Consider the following 7,986-nt stretch of genomic DNA (forward strand, 5'->3'; position numbering starts at 1 on the left):
ACAACTGGGACCCATCTGACTAGTGGACCTTTCTTTTGGAAAAAAAGAAAAACTATTTTCGTTTAGACAAAAATGCCACAACCCAACAATAAAAAAGGCTGCAATATAGGGTTTGGCCCATGAACCCAACCAAAAAATGACACACAGAAAAAAACATAAATGGGCTGAATTAATGGGCTAGGCCCATGTAGAAAACCGAATTGGACCGGGCTGATTCATGTGCCACATCAGCTTGCCACGCTGGATGCCTACGTGGACTGGGGAGACTGCTAGTGACCAAAACGCCACAGTAGGAATATTCTGGTCGTAAACGTCCATGACCTTCTCACAGAGAAGGTCGCTATAGTCAGTTTACGACCCTCAGCTTTTGACCTTCTGTTTTTGGTCACAAAAAGGTCGCAAATAAAAAACTATGACCTTTCAGTGACCAATAGTGGAGGTCACAAGATAGCATATTTCTTGTAGTGCTTTGCGGCATTGAGGGGCACTTGGCATCTCGGTGTCATCGTCGTTTTAAACATGATTTTCTTGGCATCGGGAACAATGGGAAGGGTAACGAGAAGCAAGCTGCTCTCGCTACACAGGATCTCGGATTCACTCCATCATATTCTGTGGATCCTGCTTGGTACATGGACACAGGCGCCACGGACCATTTGACGAGCCAGCTTGACAAGTTGGCCACTCGCCAGCCCTACACCGGTCATGATCAGGTCCGCACTGCAAATTGATCAGGTATGCCCATCTCACATGTTGGTCAGGCATCTCTTCTTTCCCCTACCACTAAAACCTTGCGTCTCCTTGATGTCCTTCGTGTTCCTTCAGTCACACGTAGTTTACTCTCAGTTCCTAAATTAACTCGTGACAACAATGTGTTTGTTGAGTTTCACCCTTTTCATTTTTTTGTTAAGGACCGGGACACGAGGGACGTTCTTCTTAGTGGTCGAGCTCGCGACGGCTTATATGCAATTGACGTGCCACGAGTGCTTGATGTGCCACGAGTGTCTCAAGTTTTCAGTGTCGTGCGGGTGTCATCGTCGTAGTGGCATTCTCGCCTTGGCCACCCTGCCACTCCCATTGTGCGCCATGTGCTTCATCATCATCGTCTTCCCTTTGAGTCCAGTAATAAGGAGTTTCTAGTGTGTGATGCCTGTCAACAAGGCAAGAGTCATCAGTTGCCCTTTTCTGTATCAAGTCATGTTGTCAAAGCTCTCTTGAACTTGTGTTTTCTGATGTGTGGGGCTATGCCCAAACTTCTGTTAGTGGGCACAACTATTATGTCAGTTTCATAGATGCTTTCAGTCGCTTTACTTGGATTTATCTTATTAAGCGCAAATCTGATGTGTTTCATATTTTCATGCAATTTCAAGCACATGTTGAACGATTGCTTAAGCACAAAATTATCCATGTTCAGTCTGATTGGGGGGCGAATACCGTAATCTTAACACCTTCTTTCAGAAGCTTGGTATTTTGCATCACGTGTCTTGTCCTCATACACATCAGCAGAACGGTGCAGCTGAGCGTAAGCACCGTCATATAGTTGAAACTAGTCTAACACTTCTTGCACATGCCTCTGTTCCGTTCCGGTTCTGGAGCGATGCCTTTGTTACTGCTTGTTTTTTGATAAACAGGATTCCCACACGACTTCTTCGTATGAAGTCCCCTCTAGAAGTGTTGCTTCATGAAACTCCAGATTACTCCTTCCTCAAAGTGTTCGGTTGTGCGTGTTGGCCACATCTTCGCCCATACAATAAGCATAAACTTGAGTATCGGTCGAAAAAATGTGTGTTCCTTGGGTACAGTCCTCTCCACAAAGGTTACAAGTGTCTCCACATTCCATCAAACCATGTTTACATTTCCCATGATGTTGTGTTTGATGAGACAGTCTTCCCTTTTTCCACACTCACATCACCCACTGACACTCCTGCCGCTGAGTTGCACTCGTTTCCAGTTTTGCCTGATCAATTTGTGGATGCTGCATATTCTCCTTTGTTGTTGCCTAACCATGGTGCAGGGACTGGACGAGGCGCTCGACTGGAGCTTCTTGATGATGATGATGCGCCACCTATGCCAGCTGTTGCTATGCCGGCTATCCCTTCTGCCACGACGGCTGCCACCGACGTCGATCCCGTGTGCATGCCCCATGCACACGGATCTGCTGGCGTGCCCGCGTCGCCTGGGCTGGCCACCCCCGTGGCCTCGTCACCTGGGCCTACGGCCTCGCAGTCGCCTGGGTCGGCTGACCCCGCGGCTCAGTCGCCGCCTGGGCCGGCGTCCTCGCCGAGCGACGACGTGTGCATGTCCCATGCACGTGGGTTCGCTGGAGCGCCCATGTCACCCGGTGCCCCTATGTCATCTGATCCGTCATCGCCAACGGTGCCGGGCCGATCTTCGTCAACCACTCTAGTTCCGGTGACCGTGCTACCAGACGTGCTTGAGCACTCACCTGCAGGCGTGTCTTCATCACCACTCCTGGACAGTAGCTCCCCTGTGGTGACAGCCTCGTCGCCACCTCCGACTATCGTCCTGCGCCCTCATACTCGCAGCAAGAGTGGCATTTTTCGACTGAAGAAGCGCACTGATGGGACAGCCGCATGGCTTGCGGCTTGTGTGGCACATGCTGAAGCTGACCCTACGACTGAACCACGACACTTTCAGGCAGCGCTTCACATTCCACACTGGCGTGCTGCGATGGAGCATGAGATCCATGCTCTTCAGAAGAACAACACTTGGCGTCTGGTTCCACCTCCGTCCGGTGTCAATATCATTGACTCCAAATGGGTGTTCAAGGTGAAGAAACATGCTGATGGCTCCATTGAGAGGTACAAGGCACGCCTGGTTGCAAAGGGGTTCAAACAACGGTATGGCATTGACTATGAAGACACGTTTAGTCCTGTTATTAAACCAGCTACCATTCGTGTTCTTCTTTCCTTGGTTGTTACTCGAGGATGGTCGCTTAGACAACTTGATGTTCAGAATGCTTTCTTCCATGGAGTTCTGGAAGAAGAGGTTTATATGCGTTAGCCGCCAGGGTTTGTTGATCCTGATCAGCCGCATCATTTGTGTCGTCTTGTCAAGGCTCTATGGTCTGAAGCAGGCCCCTCGTGCGTGGCATGCGCATCTTGGAGCTGCTCTTCGTGCGCATGGTTTTGTGCCTTCTATAGCGGATACGTCTTTGTATATTCTTCAGCGACCTGAGGTGACTATGTACATTCTGGTCTATGTTGACGATATCATTCTTGTCAGTTCATCCGCTGCTGCTACGGACCGGCTTGTGTCCTCTTTCAGTGCTGAGTTTGCTGTTAAGGATCTTAGGAGACTCCATTACTTCCTGGGTCTAGAGGTGTTCCATTCTGATGGTGGCCTGACTCTTACTCAGAGGAAGTACTCTCAGGATCTTCTACGTCGTGCTGGTATGTTGCAGTGCAAGACTGCCACGACTCCCATGTCTGCCACAGACAAATTGACAGCTTTTGATGGTGACTTGCTCTCTCCTGAGGATGCCACAGAGTATTGCAATATTGTTGGTGGGCTGCAGTACTTGCTCGTTACTCGACCAGACATATCTTTTGCAGTTAACCGTGTGTGCCAGTACCTTCATGCACCACGTGATCTTCACTGGTCTGCTGTTAAGCGCATCTTGCGCTATGTTCGTCACACTGGTTCCTATGGTCTCCATCTTCAGCCTGCACGTTCTGGATTGATTTCAGCATTTTCTGATGCCGATTGGGCTGGTAGTTCTGATGATCGGCGATCCACGGGGGGAGATGCTTTGTTCTTTGGGCCTAACTTGATCGCCTGGTAAGCTCGCAAGCAAGCTACGGTGTCTCGGAGTAGTACCGAAGCTGAGTACAAAGCTGTTGCTGATGCCACAGCTGAGATCATATGGGTGCAGTCATTGCTTCAAGAGTTCAAGGTCTCCCCAACTCAGCCTCCTGTTCTTTGGTGTGATAACATCGGTGCCACATACATTTCATCCAATCCAGTATTTCATGCCCGAACAAAGCACATCGAAGTTGACTATCATTTTGTGAGGGAACGTGTTGTTCAGAAGCTCCTTCAGATTAAGTTTGTTTCTTCTAAGGATCAACTTGCTGATATTTTCACTAAACCCTTGCCCCTGCCTTCTTTTGAAGCATGTCGTAGCAATCTTAACCTCCTGAGTGTTTTAGGACATAGTTAAGATTGAGGGAGGGTGTTAGACTAAGTATATGTTAGATATACCTGTTGTAACATAACTTGTATTTGTACGGTTCCCTCTTATAAATATATGACAGCCGTACCCACCAAGGGTATCGAGCATTGTTCCAAACCCTAATACGTTTAACAAGGTTGAACGACTGCCACATGGTGCTGCTGCTGGGGTGCTGCTCGGAGCTGGAGCGGCTGCTGGTGTTCGAGTGCATGACCAACGGCAACGGGCAGGAGTACCTGGACGATCTCAACAGGAAACCCATGGACAGGGCGACGCGCGGCGGCGTGGCGCTGGGCGCGGCGAGGGGCCTCGAGTACCTCCACAAGGCGGCGGCGCCGCGCATCCTCCACCGGGACATCAAGTCCACCAACATCCTGCTTGACGACAGGTTCAGGGCCCGGATCACGGACCTGGGCATGGCCAAGTGCCTGATGAACGACGGTGTGACGAGCTGCTAGGCACCTTCGGGTACTTCGCCCCCGAGTATGCCATCGACGGCAAGGCGTCGCTCAAGTCGGACGTGTTCAGCTTCGGCGTGGTGGTCCTGGAGCTCATCACCGGCCGGTAGCCGGTGCACAAGAAGGGCGGCAGCAGCGGCGGCGCGGACGAGAGCCTGCTGATGTGGGCTACTTCGCGGCCGCGGGATAGCAGGCTGATGGTGGCGGAGCTGCCGGACCCGGCGCTGAAGGGCGTGTTACCGCCCGAGGAGATGCAGATCATGGCACACCTGGCCAGGGAGTGCCTGCAGTGGGACCCCGAGGCGAGGCCCACAATGACCGAGGTCGTCCAGATCCTCTCCACCATTGCGGCCCTCACCTACAAGCGCCGTCGCCACCACCTGCACGCTGCCGCTGGCGCCTTCGCCCCGGGCTTCCACGCTGTGAGGCCGCGGGAATGCGTGGTGTGGCAGGACGGCGACGACGTCTGTCGCCGCGATGACCTGCACAGAGCGGACGGTAGCAATGCTAAGGGTGTGGTCGTGTCCGGAGAGCTCGTAGTTAATGTTGGGACGCCGGTGACGATGATGGCGACGGTGGGCCGAAGCTGGCGGTCGGTGGAGCAGGAGGAGGTTGACCTGACGGAGCCGCGGATGGAGACATTCACGCAGCCGACCACGGCGACGGGCCTCTACAGGTGAAGGAGATCGATTGTAGAAGAGATACTAGATAGAATAGTCAAGTAGCAGCAGAAACTCTGCCGTGATTCTCCCACGTGCATGGCATTGGTGCCATGGCGGGATCTATCTATCTTTGTACAGGAAAAAACGTAATCAATCAATTTGAAAGGAAAAATAGGAATGAGACGCATTGCGACCAAATTTACCAAAGGATTCGATGCTATTAATTGGTAATAACATACATTCGCCCCCCAAAAAAGAAAGGAAGAGGTATAACATTGCAGATAACACAGCTAATGTCATAACTTTTTCATAATCTTACATTGCATGCCATCAACAAAGGAGAGAAAACAACATCTCCAGGTCTTAACTGTAAAGAGCACCCCAAACCATAGCTAGAAACCAGACACAATCCCAGCAACCACAAAGTAGTACATCCAGTGGTCCTCCTCTTCATCATTTCTCTTATCTGGTGCATGCAAAGTATTTTCACACGGAATGTCGAGAGGAAATCCACATAGCCCAGAATTGTTGGAGTAAATCGATGGATCTGTGAAGGTCTGAGTCTGACCCCCGATTGGTATCTTGCCTGACAAAAGATTGTTTGAGACATTCAACACGCCGAGCCCTGATAATTGTATGATGCTTGGAGGAATGCTTCCTATGAGTTCATTAGATGATAGATCGAGGAACTCCAGAAAAGATAGGCTACCAATGTCTTCAGGAATGTGGCATAACAGATGGTTTCTTGATAGGTTTAGGAACCGAAGTCCCTGAAGATTGGTTAACTCTTCGGGGATGCATTGTGATAGTAAATTGTCTGATAAATCAATACCGACTAATAATCCGACTGTGCTTCTGAAAGTCTGATCGAGGCCCTTCCAGATTATGTTGAATCTATCACCATATTTACTCCTATAGCGTTGTGCTATAGTTTGAATATTTTGTGGGTGCCTCATGGAGGTCAAGTTGCCCAAAGCCTATAGGAGTCGAGCCACTCAAGCTATTGTTGGACATGTCGAGCAGCTGGAGTTGTGAGAGATGCGATAAACCTAGAGGAATTTCTCCAATGAAGTTGTTTGATCTGAGACTAAGGATGCTAAGCATTGGAAGTTGACTCCCAATCCATGGAGGGATAACACCAAAAAACATGTTGTTCCCCATATCCAGGGTGGGCAGCGAGTTGCAACCCTCTAGAACCCACGGGAAAGCACCAACAAAACTATTTCCGGCGAGATAAAGCGACGTAAGATAGCAGGTTTGGTTTGGCACAACCACAGGGATTTTACGTGAGTAGGAGTTGTTGGATAGATCCATGAACGTCACAGTCCTGAGGTTCCACCAGCAGTCCGGGAGCTTCCTTGTGAGGCGGTTGTTCGATAGGTCCATGATGGACAAACCGTGGAGTTTGCACCAGCAGTCCAGGAGCTCCCCGGTGAGCAGATTGTTGGACAAATCTAGATTGTCAATGGAGAGGAGCCTGCAGAGCTGGTGTGGGACGTTACCGACAAGGTTGTTATTGTAGAGCCGGAGGTTGTAGAGCCTACGCATGTCGCCGAGCTGCGGCGGAATGGGGCTGTTGAACCTATTGCTGCTGATGTCGAGCGCGGCCAACAAGTTGCAACCATCCAAGAGTGGGAAAGCTCCAACGAAAGAATTGCTGGCGAGATATAATGAGACGAGAGAGCAGTTGTGGCTTACGGCAGCTGTCGGGAATTTACCTGAGAAGGAGTTATCGGACAGGTCCATGTACCGCAGAGCCTTCAGGTTGCGCCAACAGTATGGGAATTCCCCGGTGAGCGGGTTTGTGGACAGGTCCATGTACTGCAGAGACTGAAGATTGCACCAGCAGTTGGGAAGTTCTCTGCTGAGCTGATTGTCAGAGATTTGCAGTATCCGTGTGGAGGTGAGCTTGCAGAGTTGGCGCGGGATATTGCCGATGAGTCTGTTTCTATTGAGATTGAGGTCGCCGAGGGTGGGCATGTCACCCAATTGTGGCGGGATGGAGCCGTTGAAGCCGTTATTGCTGAGGTCGAGTGATTTGAGGGAGCGCAGCTGCGAGATGCTGGCCGGGATGGCGCCGCCAAGGTCGTTGATGCTGAGGTCCAGATGGGTGAGCGCCGGGAACGCCACGGTGTCGAGCGTATCAAGCCGGCCCGATAGACCGAGTCTATATAGTCCTAGACCCACCACGACGCTTTTGTTGTCGCAGTACACCCGATGCCAGTCACATACGGGTGTGGCCCGGGTCCAGCTGGAGAGCGCGGCTGCGTCGATGAGGCTTGCCTTCCATGCCAGAAGGGCATCGGCCTCTGAGGGCAGCACCGCAACAGTCGTTGCCGGGATGGCGGCTGCCAGCAAGAAGAGTGCGGCCGCGCCGGCGAGGTGAGCTAGTCTTGTCATGTCCCCGGACGGACCCGGAGAGAGATGCTTGTGTGTAGGGAAAAGTCAAGACCGCGGGAGATCACACACTGGACCGCACAATATACTTATAATGAATATGCATTGGCAGGCGCAGCTATAGCTTGCCAAATGGGCCGGGCTAAACAGGCCAGCCCGCGAGCACGCCGGCACGGCCCGCCATGGGCTAGGCACGACATGGGCTAAACGGGCCGTGCCCGGCACGCGGCACGCCTTGGGCCGTGCCTGGGCCTGGAGCCTGGACACGCGGGCCGGC

At 51.7% G+C, this 7,986-nt stretch overlaps 1 pseudogene; it reads right to left on the reverse strand.

Annotated features, from left to right (window-relative positions):
- Positions 1–5,608: 5,608 nt before the first annotated feature.
- On the reverse strand, positions 5,609–7,712 carry LOC123138681 (probable LRR receptor-like serine/threonine-protein kinase At4g36180; annotated as a pseudogene).
- Positions 7,713–7,986: the final 274 nt, after the last annotated feature.

The sequence above is a fragment of the Triticum aestivum genome, chromosome 6B, assembly GCF_018294505.1.
Source record: "Triticum aestivum cultivar Chinese Spring chromosome 6B, IWGSC CS RefSeq v2.1, whole genome shotgun sequence".
NCBI lineage: Eukaryota > Viridiplantae > Streptophyta > Magnoliopsida > Poales > Poaceae > Triticum > Triticum aestivum.